A 25,184-nucleotide genomic window follows, 5' to 3' on the forward strand; every position below is an offset into this window, starting at 1 on the left:
ACCTGGGTCCCCATGAGGGACTGAAGCGAGGCTGTCCGGCAGGCGTGGCAAGCACTTTTACCTGCTGACCGATCTCACCGGCCCTAGCAGTTAATATTTAATAACAGGCTAATGCTGTGTGTTTGTTTTCCGAAAAATAAAAGCTGTGTAAAGTTTGTGAACAGATGCTCATGACTCAAGGACACAGCAGACGAGAAGTCAGTCACTGAGCATTAATTGCTTTCACGGGGCTTTGCGTTACTGTCCAGGCATCAGGGTCACTCTGTGTTAGAACATTTGCAAGTAAAGAGTATTGGTTTTCCCCCCAATAGTTTCTGTGCAGGGGGGGGGGGGCTCACAACTCCTCAGAGCAGGTGCTGGCACTATTATTCTTTTCTCACAAACAGAGAGGCTAAAAGCTACCAGGCGCATGTCTAGAAACTCAGCTTAGGGGCACATCTTCAATTCCCAGCACCCAGCAGCTCACAACTGTCTGTAACCGCTGCTCCAGAAAATCCCATGAGCCCTCTGCTGGTCACCGTGAGCACTGCATGCATGTATGTGGCACACAGACACATAAAATCCACCCAGCCAGGGAGTACAGCTAACTACAGGCACACCTAGTTAGGAGTCTAAACCAATCAGACACTTTAGGTAACTGGTTTAAATGAGGTTTCCCGTTTCATAAAAGTTGGGATTATAGACTGATTTCTAACAGTCTTCATTTTACAGCCCAGTCCTTTTCCAAACAGTAACACGGAAGTGGCTTCCCACTCCTGACTTCATTATTCAAGTTCTATCGGGGTCTGAGCTTTATACTTAGTGATGTAACTGGAACCCAACTGTAAATCATACTGTCACACCTAACAACTAGCCTCAAAGAAACGAAGTAGCTTCCCTCTTTCAGACACGGCTTCGCTCTCCCCAGTTTGATAGCTGCAGTAACCTATGGCCTGAACCGATTAAATGGAAAATTCCAGAAATAAACAAGCCGTAAATTTGACTTGCATTCTGTTCTGAGTCTCATGAGGAAATCTCGCTCAGGATGTGAATCACCCCTCTGTCCATCCAGCACTGTCTACAAACCCCACTTTCATCGGACAGCCGCCTCAACTATTTCAACAGTCAGGTCACCGTGACGCTTGCTCCACTCTAACTTAATGACCCCCCAAGTACAAAAAGAGGTATGCCTGAGAAGCCACAGCATCCTTTTCCAGCACAGGGATAAACATTTTAGATGTCTTTCATAATTGTTGTCGGTGATCTTATTCTACTTGTAAAACAGCGATTGTTGTTAAACTGCTTGAAGTATAAATTTAACCAGTAAGTCCTGGGGCTAGCGATGCTCAGTGGTTAAGAGGACACATGCTCTTTTTCAGGCAGATCTCTGAATCTGAGGCCAGCCTGGTCTGTAAAGCAAGTTCCACAACAGCCAAGCTAGAGTGAGATGGGAAATAGGGGGAGAGGGCTAGGGAAATAGGAGCTAGTGAAGGAGGAAGGAAGCAAGACCTCTTCCGAGGACATGTTGGGTTTCCAGTACCAGTCAGCCACTATAGAACTGCTTGTCACTCCAACTTCAGGGACATCTAATGCTCTCTTCAGCGGCACACATGCACAAAATATTGGGGGGTAGAGCTTGAGTGCGGTGTCCTATATAAGCAAGCCCAACTTTTCCTGGTTCGCTGGCTTCCCTCACTAGATCCAAACAGTGGTCAGTACCACTGTACCTCCAAAACTGAGATAGAAAAATAAGCTTGTTTTCTTTGTATTACTCATCTTCCAGGCTCATATTCAACCAAGAAAGGAAAAACTAATACAACAGGCACTACCTGGCATCCCAGCTATCCACTTGAGTGTGTGTGGGGTGGGGGGTGGGGGGGTGTCTTAGGATATATACTTCCTGTGGGTAAGGGAGGCAATAGCTGATAAGCGGAAGCCAGACAGGAAGCTGGGTGTGTCAAACCAAAACTGAAGGACTCAAAGGTAGACTACAGAAATTTTTTTTTTTTTTTTTTTTTTGGTTTTTCGAGACAGGGCTTCTCTGTATAGCCCTGGCTTTCCTGGAACTCACTCTGTAGACCAGGCTGGCCTCAAACTCAGAAATCCGCCTGCCTCTGCCTCCCGGGTGCTGGGATTAAAGGCGTGTGCCACCATGCCCGGCAGAGACTACAGAAATCTTGACTGCATTCTCTGATTAGATTCCTTAAAAACTATTAATGTGTGCTTTTCTCCCCTCCGTCCCACCCCCCAGCATCTTCTCTCTTCCCAACTGATTCGATAGCTTGTCTCAGAAAAATCTAAGCTAACCTTTACTTCTCCAGGAAAGTCCTTCACCCTCCGACGTATCCCACTGATTCTTTGGTCACGGTGGACGCGACATATAAGCAGAAATGAGAAACAGTAAGATGGGGAAAAAAGGGAGCAAAGAAGCAGGAACACAGGGGAAGTGGCCTTTTGTGCCACAGTGGATGGCCCCACCGCACTGAGAAAGGCAGGCCTAACTCCTGCTTCTCCTTTCCACACCAGGCCTCACCAGGTCCTCTCAGAGGTAGCTAGGCAACCAGGACCCATGTGTACACACACACACACACACACACACACACACACACACACACACACACACACACCAGGCCAGACAGGTCTTCAAACAAACAGAGAACTGTTAACCTATAAATACCCACAAGGTGATGGAAACAGATAAGGGGCAAGCGTTTCAGTTGTCTAAGTCTAGATCTCCAACAGTGGAAAATAAAGCCCAGGAGACACTGCTAGGAAGGGAAGTGGTCACGGAGCCCGGGCTTGATTCTGTGCCTGCAGGAACCAGCTGGAGAAGCTGGGACGCTTCAAGGCAGGGGCGACCCCAGCATGGATTCTGTAGGATACACTTTACTGCTCGACGCCCTGGAGCCGGATCCCCTGGAGCCGGATCCCGGTCCTCCTGCTTGGATGGCTGAGAGGAACAGGACTCCGTAACGTCCTGTAACTAGAAGGCATCTGCTCAATGGATAGAACCCCGTGCTTTGCTCACTTCTGGAGCGCAAACGGCAGATCTAAACAAATACCTACTGAAAACACAACCTTAATCACCACTGAAGATGAAACTCTAGGGGTGTGCACCCCAGGAAGACTGAGCCTAGGGCCTTGCCAGAGAAGAGCTTTCCTGGGGAACTACGACCCCCCCCCTCCAAGTTTGTTCAAGAAGGAATATTTGTTAAATGTTTTCCCCTGTGGCTTTTTGTGTTCTAATTTAAATAATTGGGGGGGGGACGACCCTGGGCAGTAGTGACATCGCCTTTAATCCCAGTACTCAGGAGGCAGAGGCAGGCAAGACGCTGAGTTCAAGCCCAGCCCCTGGTCTGTGTAGCTGAGTTCCAGGACAGCTGGGTCTACACAGACACACAGACACACACACCCCACAAGGAAGGAAAGAAGAAAGGAAGAAAAAGGGAGCAAAGAGACTGTGTCCAAATAGGTTTTCTAAAAAATCCATCCTCAGATTATTTAAATTTGCTCAGAAAAATAATGTTGAGTTTCTCTGAAACCCTGTGTGGCTCTTTAAGAGGAAGTGCCGGGGACAGCTTCTCGTGCCTAAACAAAGCCCAGGTTTGTGTGCAATGAAGTATAGCAGCTAATCCTACACACCTCACTCTTGGGACAACTTCCCTCAACCTCCATCCTTAATGCAATGACGGTTGGTTGTTGTTACAGCCACTGGCCCATCCCAGTGTGTGGCTAACACCTAGCTAGCCCATCCCATGTCTGAAGACTACTGTAAATACCTAAAAAGATGTGTTTTCAAGTTTAAGAAAACCAATACACACGATATCATTCACATACATACATTTCAAACCTGTGCTTTGAGGAAATGTTAATGAGAAATACACTCCAACCAAACACTGTAGAAGATTCACAAAAGTATCAAACACTTCCCCCATTGTCTTTGTGAGACTTGCAGGAAGATGGATTACTGCAGACTTGCCTGTCCAGTGCTGATCAGCCCAGCTGCTGATGTCAGGTGACAAGTCACTTAGTGTCTGATTAAACTTGCTTCCCCCTAGCTCCACCCCAGATGCTAGCAAATTTGCTATACAAAAGGTTCTGCAACTGGCCAGCTCAAACAAGGCACACACAGACATAAACAGACAGACAGACAGACAGACAGACAGACAGACACACACACACACACACACACACACACACACACCCCACATGCCCTACGGCACACCAACTAACTTTGCCAAATCTTCCTGCAAGCCATTACACACAAATTCCAAATCTCTTCTAATCTCTACTACACTTTTTCTTTTGTCTTGTTCATAATTCAGCAGAAACCAATTGAAAGCATGAAAGAGGGCTCGCTTTGCGAGCTAACCGATGCCTCGGGGCAGTCCAGGAGATCCCAAACACTGTCCTCTGACCCACCTGCACATGCGCACGCGCGCGCACACACACAATGAAGCATAGAAGGAAAAGAAATAAAAACTGTTCACAAAATTTAACAAATATTTTAAACTTCTGACTCACAACGTCTCTAAAATACTAGAGAATAGCAAGTTGATCTGAGGTTTCTTTCTAATCTGCTCTCTTCCCTGCTCCTGGGACCCCCTTCCTTTCCGCCCCCCACCTCTAAACTACTCTCCTGTAAGTGAGCCACATTCCCGGGGAAGAGAGGCAGCGACCTAACCAGCTGGACTCACACTAGCTTCTTCTCTCCGGCCCACAGTTCAAGGCTATGGGAAATGTGCAGGGAAGCACATCTCCCCATGGCTTTTCTAGCTGGTGATGAGGAACCCCCAGATGAGCCTCAGAACTGCAGGCAAACGGTCAGGCACAGGGAAGCAGGAAACGCCTCTAACTGGCTTTAGCTGTGGTGTTCTTCATCTGGTGATTTTTTTTTTTGGTCTTTTTTTAAAATCAAGAACATGAAATGAGTTTAATACATAGCAAGAAAGTCCCTTTATCATAGTTCTTTTCAAAATAAATTGTGACTTTATTTACAAGTTCCATTAAGTCTTTCCATTAGATCAAGGTCTAAGGATAGAGTAAACTATTAAAAAAAATGGTGAAAAGAAATTCTTGAACATGAAATTGTTCATGCCTATGTGGCTTATTTACTCACAAATGTTTAACAATGTGCAGGTATCATAAAGAACATACTGAAAATATTAAAACGTGTATTTCTCATCGTAATGATTATATATACTAGGGAGAATTCTAATGAGCACAGTCATGCCAACTACACTGCCCAATCAGAATGTATATCTGTGCCCAAAGATACAGAGTTTCTCTGTGTAGCCCTGGCTGTCCTGGAACTCACTCTGTAGTACCAGGCTGGCCTCGAACTCAAAAATCCGCCTGCCTCTGCTGGGATTAAAGGCATGCACCACCACACCTGGCTACAAAGTCGATTCTTATAGTTTTATTAGCAAAAGCAACAAATTTTATTTGGCTTTGGGGTTTTGTTTTTGGTTTTGGTTTTTCAAGACAGGGTTTTTCTGTGTAGCCAGCAACAAATTTTAAAAACAACTCAAATGTCAGTCAATAGGAGACGCTGCCTGTTATCTAACCATACAATTATGTCAATTAAAACAAATAAGCTTCGAGGCTGGAGATGGCTCAGCAGTTAAGAACACTGGCTGCTCTTCCAAAGGACCAGGGTTTGACTCTCAGCACCCACTGGGCAACTCTTAAGAATAACTCCAACCTTTAATCCCAGCACTTGGGAGGCAGAGGCAGAGGGATCTCTGTGAATTCAGGGACAGCTTGGTTTACAAACCCCAGGACAGCCAGGGCTACACAGAGAAACCCTGTCTCCAAAAAAAAAAAAAAAAAGTGTAACTTCAGGGGGCTCTGATGCCCCTTTCTGCCTTTCATGGGCACTGGGCACACAAAATGCAGACAAAACACTCATACACATAAAATAAACAAAAATAATAAGCAATTTATGAGCTACAGCTCACACGCAACATTTGCGACCCAAGACTGTCAAGCGGAAACCTAAAAGTCCGTGATAACACACATTGTAATCCCAAAAGAGAGAGCAGAAGGAAGAGAGGGCTTCAAGCCGGATGTAACTATTTACTGTAATATGTTTCTAAATGGAGGACTACATGGAGGAGGAGACTGGGGGAGGAAGCACCTGAATTATTTGCTGTGTATGTTTCTATGTGTTTACATTAAAATAAAAAAAAAAAAAACAAATCCAGGCAGAGGCAGGGGGATATTTGTGAGCTCCAGGCTAGCCTGGTCTACCTAGAAAGACCTGGTCTTCAATTTAAAAAAAAAAAAAAGTCTATACTGAGTTACTATTCAGTGAGTAGGGACGCACTATAGTCCAGGCTGAGCTTTAACTCACAGAGATTCCCCTGCCTCCGCATCCCAAGTGCTGGGGTAAGATAGGTCTGCCACATCCTTTTTAAGTAAGAATAAATAAAAGCAAGGGTATCTGTAAGTTTGGTTTGTTGGTGTTGCTGTTGTTTGTAACTTTGTAAAACTTTATGAAAGCAGGGTTTCCAGGGCAATGTCCATGTTTCTAACCTTATCAGTTACTAAGTAGTGAAGATGTACAGGGGCTGGAGAGATGGCTCAGGGGTTAAAAGTACTAGCTGCTCTACCAGAGGTCCTGAGTTCAATTCCCAGCAACCACATGGTAGCTCACAACCATCTGTATTGGGATCTGATGCCCTCTTCTAGAGACAGCGACACTGCACTCATATATAAAATAGATAAATAAATCTTATATTAAAAAAATTGGTTATGTTTATTAAAAAAAAAAGAGGAGAAGGAGGAGGAGGAGGAGGAAAAAGAACAGTAACTCCCGTAACGCCTGAGAGTCTGGTAAAAACACCCAGTCACGTAGATAGGTCGTTTGTTTTTCTGAAAGTAAAATACTTGAACACACTAGCAAATTCTTCAGTGATCATAAATAACCAAAAGACTTTACACAGCTTCCCTGACCAAGGTCTGGAGCGCAAAGAAAGGGCCTCTGAGACAGCAAAGCACAATGGGTTAATGTTTATGCAAACACTGACATCATTAACAGAGGCCTTCGATGCCTTTATCATTTCCTTTAACTTATGTAGCCCGGAGGAGGACAAAAGGAAAACCCAAGAAGCAGCAGGAGGCAGAGCTAGCCTACTGCCCATCTTCCAACTCCCAAGACACAAACTAACCAGTGCACCCGGAAGAAACACTCTATATCCTGGCTTGCAGGGATTTCCCAATTCTGAAAATCCCCTGCTGTAAAGTTACATCTCTTGGCTGTTTGTTAGAAAGGAGATCCATTGTACTAAAATGTAGCCCTCTGCACGAGGTTATTTTAAGTATAAGGCTAAAGCAAAGCCAAACTGAAAAACCTCAGGACTTCAGATAAGGAAATCAGGATGTCCTGGGGCATTTGAAGCTCAAAGCTGGACTCCTCCAAGCGTGTGGGAGGGAGGCCTCAGATTTGATCCTCTACTCTGTTAAAACAAAACAAAGCACTCAGGATGTCCTTCCTCTGCGTTCAAGCTTGGCTTGGAGTAAAGCAGGGGAGGGGCCACAGCAGGGGAGGGGCCACAGCAGGGGAGGGGCCACAGAGGAAGCGTTCTTTCCAGGAGACTCTCTTGGCCCTGGTTTGGAGGGACGGAAGCAGGTCTAGGGACAGGAAATGGTGATGGTTTGCTGGTGACCAGACTGGTCCAGTGTCTGGGAAGATGGAGTTAAATCAAGAGATCTTCTGGGGAGCAGTGAAGACAGATGATGGGTTCCTAAAGGAGGGGAGAGACAGATGGACCACGGGATGAAGGGAGACTCCTGCAGATGGGAAGGCAGGTCTGGAAATAGAGATAAATACAAGCACAACTCCGGGGCTTTGGAACTGAGCGGAGACACCCATTTGGAGGTGGTATGGATGCTGGTGTTAATATCGGAATCTGGAGCTCAGGGGAGGGGGAGAGGGAGAAGAGAGGAGAGAGGAGAGAGGAGAGAGAGGAGAGAGAGAGAGAGAGAGAGAGAGAGAGAGAGGAGAGAGGAGAGAGAGAGAGAGAGAGAGAGAGAGAGAGAGAGAGAGAGAGAGAGAGAGAGAGAGAGAGAGAGAGAGAGAGAGAGAGAGAGAGAGAGAGACACCACAGGTGGGGGTGAAGGATAAGAGATGCAGATTCAGAGCAGACCGCTAAGGAGTAGTAGCAGCTGACCAGGAATCCAAGGGGAAGAAAGGCAGGAGCACGGAGGGGTGGCTTAGAGAAAAGAAAGAAGCCAAGAGAACTCCAGCGATGGAAAAACCCAACAGGCAACCTCTGTCAGCTCACGAATAGAAGGTGATTTTAGTTTCCTTCCTTATACTTTTTCCCAGGACTCTCAATAAGATTGTCACTTATTATGCAAAACTTACAAAGCATCTGTTTCAAGTTCTTCCGCAGGGTCTGTGGATGGGCTCACATCCATACATCCACTCCCCAGCCTCAGGACCAGGGACAAATACATCGCCCAGCCTCCGGGCCAAGGTCTGGAATCCCAGCAGGGTTAGCTGACCCATACACAGATGGCCCAGTGACCTTGAGTTCATTAGCATACTGTTCTAATCAAATGAACTAACCAGCAACAGACCCTGCCCAGTTTGTCCCACTGCCCACCGCTGCTCGGGCCAAAGTTCCTCCACTCTGAACCATTTCCTATAAACAAATGGTTGCCTGAAAACATTCACTCGGACACAGGAGGTCCAAGGCTCACCAAAAATATTTGTTCTTTGGCTCTAAATCGAGTTGATATTTACTTACAAGCTACTTGCCCCAATAAACACAAGTGTTTCGTTAATGTTAATGCTGGTAGCCATTAAGACAACTTACTGAATAACCGATATCCCAATGCCTTTTATTCTGGCCACACTGAAAAACAAAGGGGGGAGGGATGGGCAAAAAGGGTGATCAAATCCGTCAAAAGTCAACAAGGATTTAAGAAACAGTACCCTGCCTCCTACCAATCCCTTGACCCTCCTCCGTCTATAAATATTTGTCTTAACAGTATTCAACTGCAAGAGCATCCATCATGGTACAGTCTAAGAGCTATCTGTCATCCTTCCTATTTTACGTTTAAATATTCAAGTGTAGATGTCAACACTTCTAGAGAAACAGGGATCGATTAAAACAGTGTCAGCTGAAGTACTAGAGCTTTAGAGGAAGAAATGCAAGCGCGAGGACCTATTTTAAAAAGCACGCATGCACAAACACACACACAGAGGAATTAAATGCATCCCACACCTAATCCCCAACTTCAGCTCAAGTTGTATTTAGGGCCTTCCCATTCGTCACGCAAAGCTCGTGACAGTACAAATCGCTATCACTACACTGACAACCAAGAGAAAAATCTGGAAGATTCACTTTTGATTTTTGCAAATTCCCATGTTTACAGAATATTAAAAACAAAAAAAAAAAAGAAAGAAACATCTGTATAGATCTACATTAAAAGGCTGATACAGGAAAATCAGCAGACTACGTGGTCTTAACAAGCAAAAACACCCAGGTTCAATCACCACCAACAACATATGTAGGCAGTAAGCAGCCTATGGGGTCTACTGAGGACTCAGTGGATGGGGGAAGAAAGATCAAAAGTTTAGGGCCATCTTCAGTTCCAAAGTGAGTTCAAGGACACTCTGGCTATGAGATGGACAGGCAGGCAGTGGGGGATGGGGAAGAAAAAGGGGGAAACACAGAGAAAAAGGAACAGAGACAGACAGACAGAAGACAGACATTTACATTCCTTTAACTCTGAATGTAACTGAGATTACAGGCAGGCACCACTATGGTTCTGTGCTGTAGATTAACCCATAGCTACAGGCATTCTACACAAACTCTCTACCATCTAAGTTAAGCCACAGCACTAAAAATATATCTACACATACTAATTTATTGATTTGTAACGTACATAAGGCACTACTGGAATGTGTTTTACTTTTTAATAGGGGTTTTATTTATTTATTTATTTAGATTTACTTATTTATTATATCTAAGTACACTGTAGCTGTCCTCAGGCACACCAGAAGAGGGCGTCAGATCACATTGCAGATGATTGTGAGCCACCATGTGGTTGCTGGGATTTGAATTCAGGACCTCCGGAAAAGCAGCCAGTGCTCTTAACCTCTCCATCTCTCCATCCCGTTGGTTTTTTTTGTTTTGTTGTTGTTGTTGTTTGTTTAAAGAGTAAGTTTTCCAGGAAAAGAAAATTTAAGAACCTAACTTTGACTGAATGAACGCTTCTATCCAAATGGATTTGACTATAATTGGTGCTGGGGGAACAAGAATCATGAAGACACTAAAAATAGATTCTGTAAGACGTGGGGGGGACGCAGTTGTGAGACCAACACTAACAATTAGCAAAATGTGGTATCACTAGTATTAAAATAGGACACCGGAGCCCACCCTAGGAAGGCTGGCTGGCTGTCCCGGACTGCCACAGTCACCTGGGCTCTGGGGTGGCTCAGCACTTCAGGTCCTCAGCTCAGGGGACAGCCTTATAAGGAGATCATGCTAGAGAGCAGATAAGAATGCCACCAAGCACTTAACATTTCCAGAGGCCTCTGCAAATATTAACTCATTCCTTCCCGTGGAATCCACTCCAAGAGTGGGGGTGGGGGAGATCCCTGATTAATTAAACTTAGTTATAGCAAGATGGAGAGGGAGCTGGACACCTTCCTTGGGCACCTGGCTCCAGGCCAGACAAGCCTAATGAGCAGGAGGGAGGCAAGTTATTTCTCAATTTTGACAGCAAGTGAGGGACAGGCTCCCCTCCCTCTCCTATCTCCCACAGAGTCCCCACAAAATTCCAGACCTTAAAATAACTGCGACTCCCACTTGAACAGTCTATGACAGGAGAGAGGCAAAGCCCAGAGCGGGGCCTGCCGTAGACACACAAAAGGGGGTGAAATGTGCTTTCTTCTTCCCAGGAAAGAAACGGAGCAACTGCGATTACTATGCCAGTAAAGAGCAAAACAAGCCAGGGGCGGTGCCCATCTTTAATCCCAGAATTCTGAAAGTAGAGGTAGGAGATCTCTCTGAGTTCGAGGCCAGCCTGAGTTCTGGGGCAGCCAAGATTCAGCAGAGAGCCAAGACAAAGAAAGACCTTGTCGAGAAAGAGAGAGAAGAGAGGAGGAAAGAAAGAAGAAAAAGAAGAAACCAGGAGGGAGGAAGCAACAACCTATACAGTCAATGGAGGATTGGACTTTTTTTTTTAATATATAAAACTGTTGCATCAAGTGAAAGGTTGTGTTTTATTTTCTGAAATGAGCACAAAACCTCAAAATGAGTCACAATTGTTAAGTATTTTGAGGCTCTAAGATATCTTGAAGTCGTATACTGTAAATAAAGAGCAACAATTGTACACTTTAAAACACTAGCCTGCAAGCCTTGAAAGCAGGAAGTTAGAAATGAGAGGATCACGAGTTCAAGGCCAGCTCTGTCTCAGAGCAAGGCAAGCCAAAACTAATCGCTAATGTCAGACACTTCAGAAAGGCTTGTAAAGAGGCTTATCTGATGCAGGATTCTAGTGACTTGGTGTGTCCCAACTAGAGCGCAAGCTGCTCTTCACGACACAGAGACTGCTTTCTAACAAGCCACCAGCCCACCAGTCAGGGAGAACTACCATGGAGTCGATTCCTTCCAGGTGGAACCCATGATCTGAACACCACCTCTAAAAAGCCACCACACTGGAGCGGGCAGATCCGTGAACACGGTGAGTGGGTGCCCAACTGCAGCCTGACAGGGGCACAAAGAACGCCCATCCCATAGGTAAACTGGAACAGGACGCCGAGGAATGAAGAGTGCACACCAGGCCCTTAGAAATCCAGGAAGCTGGAGGTCAAATGAAACTTCCCCCACCCCACAAAGGGCAACCACACAAACGCTCCTCAACAGATGGATGAGCAAACAAAATAATTACTAACTTGATTAAAATCTAGAAACTCCTGGAAGATCAGACCCTGGATATACCTGAAAGGAATTACCTTAATTGCCATTAATGGAGGTGGCAAGACCTGCCCACCATGGGTGGCTCCATTCCCTAGCTCTTCCTTCTCTGCTTCCTTGGTGAGGCTGTAATCCACAAAGCCGCTTCACTGCCCCGTTTACCAGAATTTTGAACCACAAACTAAATAAAATAAGCCCTTTCTCCCTTCAGTCACAAGTATCACAGCGGGCCAGGCAGTGGTAGCGCACACCTTTAATCCCAGCACTTGGGAGGCAGAGGCAGGAGGATTTCTGAGTTCAAGGCCAGCCTACAAAGTGAGTTCCAGGACAGTCAGGGCTACACAGAGAAACCCTGTCTGGGGGGGGGGGGGGGGGAAGTATCACAGCAATAGGAAAAGTAACTAAGACGAACAAACATAAGTGAAGGTTACTGACACAATTATATTACAAATTATATATAAATAAAAGTAATATGTAATATTAACATGCTCAGAATTAGTCAACAGCCAGCTGAGAATGTAGTCCAATGAGTGTTTACATACACGCATTTATCAAGTCTAAGACCAGCCTGGGCTACCTGACACACCGAAAAAAAAAGATCTGGGCTGGAGAGATGATGGCTCAGGGGTTAAGAGCACTGACTGCTCATCCAAAGGTCCTGAGTTCAATTCCCAGCAACCACATGGTGGCTCACAACCATCTGTAATAGGATCTGATGCCCTCTTCTGGTGTGTCTAAAAATAGCTACAAAGTACTCAGAATGATCTTGCTAGGCAGTGGTGGCACACAGCTTTGATTCCAGCTGTAGAGGCTGCTGTGTCTCTAAGGCCAGCCTGGTCTAACACAGCAAGCACAAGGACAACCAAGACTACACAGAAATCTGGGGGGGATGGGGGGGAGGAGTCTGCCGTCAATGAGGAGAATCCACTGTGGGTCAGAATGGGATTTAAAGGTCCATTCGGGTGTAATGATGTAGGGTGAAGGAGCGGACTGTAGCTGCCTTTTGCAATTTGAACTGAACAGAACAGACTGTAAGGGGAAGGGGAGCGGACACCCATTAGTCAAGTTTCCTGTCACCTGTCCCATCTTCCGGGTCACTGCTTCTAATTATCCTCCAGCTTTCTTAACTTGATCCCAATGACCAAGTCCGCTGATCAACACACTGGTACTTTCAAGAGGCTGAGTGAGGATTGAAATAAGTGCAAGCTCATGGAATGAAGTCCTTCAAGGGAAGCCGTGGAGAAAAACTCCTCTTTCTCATCCTAACAGCTTGCACGACTTTGCATGCAAAAGAAAAAGAAAAGCTTAGCATGTCCACTATAGTGGTCACCTGTGGAACAGGACTGAGATGCCAGTGACAACAGAAAAAAAAAAATTCTTGACTGGCGGTGGTGGTGCACGCCTTTAATCCCAGCACTTGAGAGGCAGGGGCAGGTGGATTTCTGAGTTCAAGGCCAGCCTGGTCTACAGAGTGAGTTCCAGGACAGCCAGGGCTACACAGAGAAACCCTGTCTTGAAAACAAACAAACAATCAAACAAAATTCTTTAAAGTATCCAAACGTGTACCACCCCCTGGCTCCCTGTTCACACAAAAGGTCTAGACAGACTCAACTTTGCCCTGCCCTATCTTTGCCTTTATTTTCCAACTCTTTTTTTTTTATCGTATGCACAAGTGTTCTGTCAGTGTGAGTATGCATAGCACATGTGTGCTAGTGTCTGCAGAAGCCAGAAGAGGGCATCAAATCCCTGGGAAGGCTAGCTGTGCATGGATGCTGGGAATAGAACCCCTATCCTTCCCGAAGGGCAGCTAGTCCTGTCTCATCTCTCCAACCCCTCCACTTCCCAATTCTTTACGGACTATGAAACTCTCAGACTCTGGGGCCCACGTCTCTGCCTATTTAAATCTTAACACTTTCCCCAAAGCCCGTACTTCTTCCCCAAGACCGACTTCACCCCAGCTCTATCTCTCAGCTCATCCCACGTGCACTTTTCTCAGTACTGTCCAACTATATCCAATCTCCAGCCACTATCCTGTCACTTCATGTGCTCACTGGGGTCCTTCCAAATAGGCAGGAATACTGTGTCTCTAACAATTTCTACATTCCCCCAGAAAGGCCAGGGCAATGCCAGGCTGCCGGCCTGTCCTCAGCAAATACCATTCCAGCATCCCAGGGGACTCATCCGGCCTCCCAAGGCATCAACGTTCCCTTCGCCATCTATCAACCTGAATTCAAGAAAAGAAGGCAGGCACTGAGTCGCCAAAGAGCTTTCAGTTACTCTGAGAAAAGTGCCAGATGCATAAAAATTCAGTTACCCCAGGAACGCAACGGGAATTCACACTCAAGTACTATTAAGGGTAGAACATGCCAAGGCGAAGTGAATTCCACTCATGTAACGGGCGGGATGAGTCAGGACAGAGGTTTCCATTACATCTGCTCATTTCCTAGGCTCACACTCAAACGCCATGTGTGCTGGCTTTGTGGAGGGTGTGCTCCACAGAAAGGCTCTGGTAACAATTAAGGAGGCCTGTGGGCTGGGGTTAGTGATGACTGCCCTGCCCACACGGGCAGACCTGAGCTAGCTACACACTCCTCAGGCAATGTTTGGCTCTTGGTATGCTGTGGGCATCTACAAAACAGCCTTTCTGAGAGGACAACACCCTGACTGGTCTTCCACACTAGAGTTCCATGCTTCCTCTTGTCGTAGGGAAAGGCAGAAAGGAAATGTGCCCTGTTGACCACTCTAAGGAAAAAACGTTGCTATTTAAATGTAAGCTCCTTCCAGGTGTCAAACTGACTAGCTGTGTATCAACTGTAGGGCAAACTGACCAGAAATATCTACCACTGTCTCTGTCCTCACCCCAAGGGCAAGCCAATCGTGTGACCAGATAAAGAAAAAGATTCAGGACCAACCCAAAGGCTCTGAGATGCATGTCCATACCGAGATGTCTATAAACCAGTATGGTTAAGTATGCCTCAAGGGTAACACACCTGACAAATGCTGGAGGTGATTTAAAAAAAAAAAAACAGTGAATGAGAGCCAGAGATGGGCACAACTTGAATCCCAGCACTAGGAGGCAGAAGCAGGCAAATCTCTGTGAATTCAGGGCCAGCCTGGTCTACATGAAGTTCCAGAATAGTCAGGGCTATGCAGAGACTATCATAGAAGGGGGAGGAAGAAACCAAGGTATGAGGGAGGAAAGAAAGGTTTAATCTGCAGCACCCACAAAGCGGCTTACAACTATCTGTAACCCCAAGTCTGGAGGATACTATGGCCTTGGATGGCCTCCAAGGATGCCAGACACACACACATGGACCAACACTGCATCAGCAGAGATGAGCCGTCAGAAAGGCATAGTAATAAGTACCTGGTCACTTACATCACAGAACCAACATTTCTCACTGTGTCCCCCCTAGTTAGCACCTTAGCAGGTGACAACTTAGCAGGGGACAACTATGGTGGCACCTAGCACCCTACTAGAAAGCACATGTCCAGTGCTTTGAGAAGGGGTTAGAAAAGTCCCAGAGTATCACAGCTCGGTGCTGTGCATCAGCCGTGAGCATGGCAGACTGGCCACGTGTCACAGAACCCAAGGTGACAAACTATGAAGAGGCATTCTATATAATCTTTACATTTCAGGGGCAGGGGATGCAGAACAGGCCTTGGCGGGTGTTCTCAGTGCACTATTTCTAGAGAAGGCTTGGCAATGAACATCAAACGTCTTTAAAAGAATTCATGCTCTGTGCCCCCCAAAATTCCATTTCTAAGACTTCAAGCTAAGGAAACCACTTAAGAGTAGACACACAATCTTAACTAGAAGGATATACAAAGTTATGTACACCAAAAGCCAATGCCCATTAATAAGGATTGGGCAAGTTCGCGCTACGACACGGAATGAAGAATTTTAAATACTGTAACAGAAGTGTCTCTGATCGGTTTGACATCAGCTGTCACACTGCGCATGAAGCGCCCCAGTACCCAAGCTGCAGGGCTTTGCACAGAGAGAGGAGCTGAAGAAAGCCGAGACCTGGAAATCAAGGGAGGGGATCCCCAGCCACAGGAAGACTTAAGAAATCTGGCCCAAGAGCAAGCAGTCCCTTGTGCCCGAGGTGACAGTGGCCTTCTCCCACTCCTTTAAACATCCAGGTTCCCTTCAGTGACATCTTTTGCTATGTACAGCTAGAATGAAGGGTCATCTTAGAGTCTGCTGTGCATTGCAACAAACATGTCTACTGACATACTGACTGGCAGGTGTAAAATGATGGAAAAAAAGAAATCCAAGCCGGGTAGTGATGGCGCACGCCTTTAATCCCAGCACTTGGGAGGCAGAGGCAGATGGATTTCTGAGTTCAAGGCCAGCCTGGTCTACAAAGTGAATTCCAGGACAGCCAGGGCTACACAGAGAAACCCTGTCTCGAAAAAAACCAAAAAAAAAAAAAAAAAAAGAAGAAGAAATCCAAAAACACTCAGATTTCACTTGTTAAAAACGTATGTAGAGGGACGTCTCAGCGGGTAGGAGCACTGGTTGCTAACTGGTCCTGAGTTCAATTCCCAGCAACCACATGGTCGCTCACAACCATCTGTAATGGGGCCTGATGTCCTCTTCTGGTGTATCTGAAGACAGCCACAGTGTGTGTGTGTGTGTGTGTGTGTGTGTGTGTGTGTGTGTATACATATAACAAATCTTTAAAAATGTGTATGTATAGACAAAGCTAAGGTGGTGTTCTTTCTCTCTTCCCCTCAGACAGGAGGGTCTCAGTAAATAGGCCAGGCTGGCCTCAAATTCCCAACCTTCCTGTCTCCGCTCCGACTGTTATATAAGCCTATGCTACCAGGCACAACCCGTCAGTTTTCTTTTCTTTTTCGCTTCTCCACGTTCTGATGGGGTGGATAATACAGAAGAATGTATCTGCCAAGAGAAAAACATTTCGAAATCTAAGTCCCGTTAGATGAGTGGCTGACTTCTGCGTTTAATACTGTCAATCAGATAAATTATAGAGCAAAACTAACCACAAGTTTTATAGTGTCGCTCACCTGTAGCAGCTAATTCCTATAAATTCTTATTATACAATGACCCCACCCAAAAAAAATAATAAAACCCCACCAGGTGAGGGTGGGGAGTAGGCCATCCTGAGGGTACAGGAAGAGGAACAGCCAACCACAGGGCTTTCTCTTTATTCCACCACAAAGAAATTCCCTACGTTGTAAGGCAGAGGTGGACAGGGGGCGGGGGAGGGAGGTGGGAAGGGGGCATGGAGGCCGGGAGGGGATTTATGGCAGGCTCTTGGGGAAACAGAGATCAACTGCAATCTAGTAACCACTGGCTAAGTGTGCAGTCTCCAAGCCAGCACCAGACAGAATGGAGAACCTGAGGCAATCTGCACCTCAGCCTTCCCCAGTCTATGCAGAGAGTGCTCCTCCTCAGCCTTCCCCTGTCTATGCAGAGTGCTCCTCCTCAGCCTTCCCCTGTCTATGCAGAGAGTGCTCCTCCCAGCCTTCCCCAGTCTATGCAGAGAGTGCTCCTCCCAGCCTTCCCCTGTCTATGCAGAGTGCTCCTCCTCAGCCTTCCCCTGTCTATGCAGAGTGCTCCTCCTCAGCCTTCCCCTGTCTATGCAGAGAGTGCTCCTCCCAGCCTTCCCCAGTCTATGCAGAAAGTGCTCCTCCCAGCCTTCCCCTGTCTATGCAGAGAGTGCTCCTCCCAGCCTTCCCCAGTCTATGCAGAAAGTGCTCTTTTTTTCACATCAAAGTCAACAGATGACTCAGCTCTGTCCAACAGTGACCCATGGTATTACAAAAGGCACAGGCAACCTTTGTTAGCCAGATTTCTCCGGCTGTAATAGAACACCAGACCTAAAACAACCTGAGGAGCAAAGGGTTAGAGCATAGCTTTAGTCAGAAAGGAAGGCTGGTCGGTGGGGGGCTGAAATTCAGGTAGAACCCTGGAGGCAGGCTGATTATTGACTTGCCTCCCATCCCCCATCCCTACCCCACCCCACCCCCAACCCCTGCTTTTTCAGCCTCAATTTCTAATACCAGCCAGGACTACCTGCTGGAAGGTCCCCAGTGGTCCAGGCCCTCCCAGGTCAACCATTAATCAAGAAATGGCCACAGCCAGTCCTGTCCTGTTGGGGCTCTTCTTCCCAGCTAATCCAGTTTTTGACTACAAGCCAGGATTTTCAGGAACAAACAGTTGGGAGGACAGTTAATGGTTAAAACATTATGGACGGAGAGCCCAGTGGTCAAGCGCGCCAAAACAAAACAAGAACAAACGCTGACTTCTCTGCAGAAATTAGAGGCTCACTGCATAGCCCCAAGTTGTAACCACTTCAATTCTTCCTCCTCTGAAAATCTGTCTTCTTTTTAAGACTCACAATCAGCTGGGTGGATGCAGGACGAGGATCAAATGTCAACAGACACACTTCTGTTAGGTCCAATGGAGCACTCCAAAATGGCAGTGATGGTCACGCTGCTTTAGGCCCAATAAACTGAAAAACTGTTACCAGGCAAACGACCCTAAAGGTGAGTTTTTGTTCACCAGGAAACTCTGCCCTTCATCCACCCCAAAGGTCAAGTACCCTGGGCAAAGGCATCTAGTTCTGGGTCAATCTGAACAGCTCAAAGATGCTGGCCCTGTGACCGCCATATAAAATCTGCTAGCTTTTCCACCATATTCCTCTTCCGTTGCCCCTCCCTCCAGTCTTGCCAGTTTGCAGGTTTATTTGCAATAAACTTTTCTTTCTACCCCGGAGTGGTCTGGTTTGACGGTTTTGCTGCGTCCTCGCTTACAACGTGCCCTACCTAACAGTTTTTAAAAAGTACTAAGGCCTGGGTGCTGGGTTTCAGACCCCGGACAAGTGAGGAGATGCTTATCGGGCTTCCGGGTTCTCCCAGCATCCCTCAGTCCCCACCTGTTCCAGGGCGTGGCTGGCCATACCCCGCCCTCTACCCAGAACTTCCCAATCCAGGGATAGGCTTCCTCTCCCCCAGAGGCTCTTCAAGACTCTCCAGACATTTGGGCGGGTCTCCACTCCCCATCTCCTAGCGCCTCCGGCCTTTTCTGTCTCCCAATCCGACAGGAACTTCTCTGACCTCATGCTGGGAGATCAGCGGGAACCCTCCCTTTAGGTACTTTCAATTCAGCTTGAATTGGCTATTTTGTGGGTGGAGAAATCCTATCGCGGGGGTTACAGTTTGATGGGATGAACGCCTGCTTTTTTAATCAATCCCTCACACAACATTAAAAAAAAAAAAAAAAAAAAACGGGAACAGAAAAGATGAGCGTTAAGCCCGCCTTTGATCCCAGCACCCAGACGGCAGATCTCTGAATTCAAGGCCAGCCTGGTCTACAAAACAAGTTCCAGGACAGGACACAGGGAAACCGGATCTCAAGGAAGGAACAAACAAAAGAACAATAAGAAAACGACAGAAATATATCAATATTTTAGATACCGGGTTTTTCATTATGAATAACTTTCCCCTATTAGCTGAATTCCAATGTTTGGGTTCTTTTAACAGCTGGGTCGGTCTCACATCTAAAATACAGAGGTTCCCAGCACATTTAGCATACAAATAAAACCCTTTAGAACTGGGGACTGAATGGCTGCTTTAACCTTATCTCTGCATCAAGTTCACTGCTTGATGCCTGGGTGTAAATACTCTACATCCCTCCACCCCCACACAGGGGCTGTGCACAAAACATTTATCAGCTAGCCTTCTGGATGTAGCACTTAAAAAGAAAACAAAGAACCCTAAAAAAAAGTGCTTCACAAAGATATTTGTCCTTTTCAGCTGAAAACTAGAAGAAAACCACAAATCTACTTTGGGGGGAGGGAGTGTGTTTCTAGTTATTAAATGAGATTTCTACTCCTTAAAAAGATGTAGGAGGAGGGGCTGGAGAGATGTCTCAGGTTAAGAGCACTGACAGCTCTTCCAGAGGTCCTGAGTTCAACTCCAGCAACCACATGGTAGCCCATAACCATCTGTAATTCATACAATTCCCTTTTCTGGTGTGTATAAAGGCAGCTACACTGTACTCATATACAAAAAATGAATAAATATCTTTTTTAAAAAAGATGCACTGGGAAGTTTATTACTGCAAGTCAGCAAAAATTTGTAAGGGGGGAAAAAATCCTGATAAGACCTAACTACTTAGTCAGTAATATAGAGGGGGTAACATTCAAACATTGGGTGTGGACACTTCTTCATTGTGCGTCTAATATCTGAAATCCGCTGATTAAAACTGTTTTGTTGTTGGCTTAAAGACACCTCCCACTGTGGGACAGACAGTCTAGACGAAGGAAAAAGATCTGCTTTTATTTATGCACAGACAAGGTGTCACTCACTCTCCTGCAAACCTCCTGCCTCAGCCTCCTTACTGCTGGGCTGTGTCTCCCGAGCCAGCATACCCAGCAAAACCTCTTTCCTCTGCATTCCCATTCTGTTTATACCCCACATTCTGATGGGCGCCGCCTCTTAAGCAAATGTTTGAAGCCAGAGTAAAACCTACATGGACACGAGACAGTCGGTGCCTTTCTTTCCCCTTGGGGTAGAAAACCATGCCCTCCTAAAGGACTGCCAGGCCCCACCCTTAGATTTCTTGGGCTCTCAACGGTGGGTGCTGCCTGGCTTGGCCAAGCACCAAACTCTAGAGCAGCCATCCTCAACCTGTGGATTGAGACCCCTATGGGTTGCATATCTGATATTTACATTATCAGATTCCTAACAGTGACAAAAATCACAGTTACAAAGTAGCAATGAAATGATCTTAGGGTTGGCGGATCACCACAGCAGGAGGAACTCTGTATTAAGGGCTGCCGCATTAAGAAGGTTGGGAACCTCTAGGGGGTATTTGCCAAATTGACTCCCCCACCCCCAACCCCTCTTCCCTCACAGAGAAAAAACTACAGCCCAGATTACAAACTCTGGCTTTCTGCATAATCCCTTCCAAAAGCACAAAAACTCAGGATGGGCCTTAAATAATCCTTTTGTTTACAGAGGGTCATTTCCTGCTCACACCCACAGGGTCGCACCCGATTCCCTAGGAGAGCCAACGACTTGCTCTGTTAAAAAAAAAAAAAAAAAAAAACCCTGAAACTACAGGAAAAGCACACCAGGTGTAAGAAACTCTTCTCGAACAACAACTCCAAAGTTGAGGACTGCCCTGACTTCCCCTCCCCTAATTAAGATAATTTAACAAATAAAACAAAATCCACGGGGTCAATCGTGAAAAGACTTGACAAGGGTTCTCTCCAAATAGCCCAACAGGGGCATGTTTTGGCATTCTGTGTCAGGGCTGGGAAATAAGAGTGGAGAGATAGGAATCACAATTCCTTCAGCAGCAGTGGCCAATGCCTGCAGCCACTCCCTTTAAGTTAAGAAAGGGAGGCCGGCTTCCCGAAGCAACTAAAGAGACTTGTCACGTGCCCCACACAGGGACACAGAAAATGAGATAATAAAACTGAAGGGTAGTGACAGGCTGGCCAAGAACTGACTTCTGTTTTAAAAAAAAAAAAAAAAACCTTTGAGACTGTGACATTATCCAACAAAGGGTGATGAAGGCCAGACCCAGGTCAGGTTAGGACTTGAAGGTACAAGCTAAGAGGAGCCTTCTGAAGGCCGGGTTTTCCTGCCCCATCTATCAACAGATGACTTCAGTCCGATGGCGGTAAGTAAATGATAAGGGACGATTCTTTAGTCCTGTGATGTTATCCCTTCTGCTTCACGATGAGAGGCAAAAATAAAACAAAAAATAACTCCCAAGTTTATAAAGACAAGTGGGCATGGCCTGGGGCAGCTTCCAAAGGATTCCTACACAATGAAACCCAGGTTCTTAGAGTCTAATCCAGCCACCCAAAGCTGGAACGACCCGGAACTTCTATCTCTTTGTAGGAAAAAAACAAGGAAGCTAACACAGCTTGGGACTAGACCAGGCCAGAGGCTCAGAAGTGGTCAGCCTCATTCCAAGGCAACTCCTCGTAGGTTATATAAACATTTAACCCTATCAAGGCCACAAGTCACACCTGTCAAAATTACCCAATCCTCAAATGGCCACAGTTAATTAATTTATTCCAGCCACACCTGCATTTCTGTTTCAGTGTGGCTGTGTTTAACTGGACAAAGGGGAAGAAGTCCTTTTGTGTGCAAAAGGGTGCCTGCCCCCACAGAGGATCAGTTGTCCATCTGTCTCCTCTACCATCCAAACAAAATTTGGCTCAAAGGGTGTGAAATGATACTGTGGATTTCTGTGATTTAAGGAAGAGAGGGGAATCAGAAATCTATTCACCTCAAAGACAGAAACAAAACTTAAATCTGAACCGGGTACGGGTGTCGGGTCTTGAACCCTAGCACTCCGAAGACGGAGGCAAGTGGATCTCTGTGAGTTCAAGGTTAGCCTGTTCAACAGTTTTCTGGATAGCCAGAGCTACATATATAATAAAGACACTGCCTCGGAAGGGGGGAGGGAGGGAAGGAAAAGCTAAGGGAAAAATAAAACACAATCCAGAAGTGGCTGAGGTTTTATGACAGACTTTATCACATTATAGATGTCAGCCTTTGAAAGGCAGATCTGTGTGCTTTTCACAAACAACAATGTACTGGGCGGTTCTGGAGTTGTTCTAGGCTCTGGGTTTTTTGTTGTTTTGTTTTGTTTCGTTCTGTTTTAAGAAATATTGGGCCTGGAGAGATGGCTCAGAGATTAAGAGCACTGGCTACTTTTTCTAGGAGTCCTGAGTTCAATTCCCAGCAACCACATGGAAACTCACAACCATCTATAATGGAATCTGATGCCCTCCTTCTGGTGTGCAAGTATATATCTGTAGACATAGTAAATCTTTTTAAAAAATAAATAACACAGGAAGTTCCTGCTGCCAGAGTCCCTAGAGGCACAGAACCAACAAGTGCAACAGGCACACAGGCAGTATAGCACTTAGGCTAAGGGGAATGACAAGGTCAAAACTAATCTGTAATATACAGAATAGCTGACACAGAGGTCCTGAGGCAGGAACAAATATGGTAAATGGGACCCAGTAAGGACCAGGCTACTAAAGCATCGGAAGTGATGCTGGGATCTGGGTCAGAGGTCCAGCAAGAACCAGCCTCACAAACCTCATGTACCCATCTGTAAAACCTCAAAACCAATGACCTTCTCAGCATCCCTTGTTTTCTTAACCCTTTGTTAAAGAGTAACATTGAATGCCGGGCAGGTGGGGATGGGAAATCGAACATTGGCACGCTTCCAGCGCACGCACACATCCATGCACACACACACATGCACACGTAAACACGCACTCACAAAATCCAGTTGTCATCTCATGGGGGGGGAGGGCTGAGGGGAGTATGTCAAGAACAGCCTTGGCTACATCGTGAATTAAATGCCATCCTAGTCCATTTAGAGCCCTAACATCTTAAAGGAGGGGGTGGAGCACAGTGAATTAGTATCCACTTTGGACTAGGTACATAAATGTTAACCAACTATCAGGGCAAACCATAAGCCTTTTTTTTTTTTTTTTTTTAATTTCAGGTTTGTTTAGAAACTACATAACCCTGGCTATCCTAGAACTTGCTCTGTAGATCAGACTTGCCTTGAACTCACAGAGATCCACCTTCCTCTGGATTCTTTTTGTTTGTTTGTTGGTGGGTTGTTGTTGTTGTTGTTTTTTTGTTTTTTTTTTTTTTTTTTTGAGACAGGGTTTCTCTGTATAGCCCTGGCTGTCCTGGAGCTCACTTTGTAGACCAGTCTGGCCTCGAACTCAGAAATCCACCTGCCTCTGCCTCCCAAGTGCTGGGATTAAAGGCAAGCGCCACCACGCCCGGCTTTCCTCTGGATTCTTAAGACTTGGTGGATTCTAAGGCTTGTGTCACCACTGCCTGGCTATCTCCACTTCTTTTTCTTTTTTCTTTTTTTAAGATTTATTTATTTATATATATACACTGTTGCTGTCTTCAGAGACTCCAGAAGAGGGCATCGAATCTTACAGATGGTTGAGAGCCACCATGTGGTTGCTGGGATTTGAACTCAGGACCTTTGGAAGAGCAGTTGGTGCTCCTCCGCTTCTTTATATTAACATTGAAAAAGAGACCCCTACCCCTATGAGCACGACTCCACCAGTCATTACAGGAAAAGCACAAATAAAGGAGAGGGCTAATTGAAAACCAAGACTAGTCCCTAATGACCCAACATCCAAAAAGCAGGTAAGGCGGGGGAGGGTCCTTACTCACTCTCCCAGCACACTAGCTTCTTGGAGCATTCTGGAAGGATACTACATTCAAAAACAGAGAGAGGCCTTTTGGAACCTCCCGCCTCCTAAGTCTTGCGAATCACACATACTACAAGGTAATTACACCTTGGTAGCACTTCCCCTCTGAGCACAAAGGGAGACCTGGGCTACTTCAGTAATAAGATCGCACTTTTGGAGCTTGTCCCCTGGTCCCCGGCGGCCTTGAGTAGGCAGCCTAGAGGTGACAAAGAGGAATTTTCACAAAATGTGATCCTGAGGCGTCAAGAAGAAAATCCTCTGTAGGCTCTCCCCTGGGATTGCACTGGCTAGTGACCAGCATATCTACACGGTGACATAAAGGAGTCTCGGCAATCAGATGACCTCTCGTCATTAGCATCACTCCTGAAGGGACTAACTGAAGTACCCGGCTAATTCTGAGACGCTCAGGTTTCTCCTACCTTTGCGAAATCCCAAATGCTGACAGGATTAAACTAGGCTGCCTAAACCCGTCTTTTGGCTTTTAAATTGGTGCAACAATACCGCACTACAGGTCGAAATCCTGGCCTCTCTTCCTGGTGTGTCCCTGTCTTTTCCTTCTCTTTGCTGTTCATTAACACAGATCATAATGGCTTGCAAGGTCTAGACCTTGCAAGAAATGCAGCCACAAGTTGTGACTGTTTCCTTTCCTTCCCGGGACTTAGCCGGGCACCAAACAAGACAGCAGACCCACAGAAAAGCCAGAAATGAAAATTCTGACCCATAGGGCATACGGCCTTGGGCAGTCTTTTTTTAATTTATTTTTTTTAATCTCCGATAAAAATAAAATTCAAGCTTCTCTAGATTTTGATAGCTTGGCCTTCAACAACAACAAAAAATCCTGCAAGTCTGGGAGCTGATGACAAGTTTAAGAAAAAGGCAAACTCCTCGGACTCTGATGAAAGGGGGAAAAAAAACCCATGAGAAATACTATATATACCTAGATATTTCTGACTCCTGCCCTCCCCCACCCCCAGCTGATAAAGATAGCAAATACTATTATAACCAGGCAGTTTCT

At 46.0% G+C, this 25,184-nt stretch overlaps 1 protein-coding gene across 6 annotated transcripts in view, besides 1 other annotated feature; it reads right to left on the bottom strand.

Moving 5' to 3' along the window:
- The window catches only part of Rbpms (RNA binding protein gene with multiple splicing), a 147,280-nt gene that overhangs the window by 112,793 nt on the left and 9,303 nt on the right, over positions 1-25,184 (bottom strand). The window lies entirely within an intron of this gene.
- Positions 8,386-11,634: an enhancer, noted in NCBI's record as "VISTA enhancer mm70". NCBI's record gives its function as "enhancer in: heart[6/6]" and the evidence as "EXISTENCE:transgenic organism evidence [ECO:0001131][PMID:17130149]".

Source organism: Mus musculus, chromosome 8, assembly GCF_000001635.26.
Source record: "Mus musculus strain C57BL/6J chromosome 8, GRCm38.p6 C57BL/6J".
Taxonomy (NCBI): domain Eukaryota; kingdom Metazoa; phylum Chordata; class Mammalia; order Rodentia; family Muridae; genus Mus; species Mus musculus.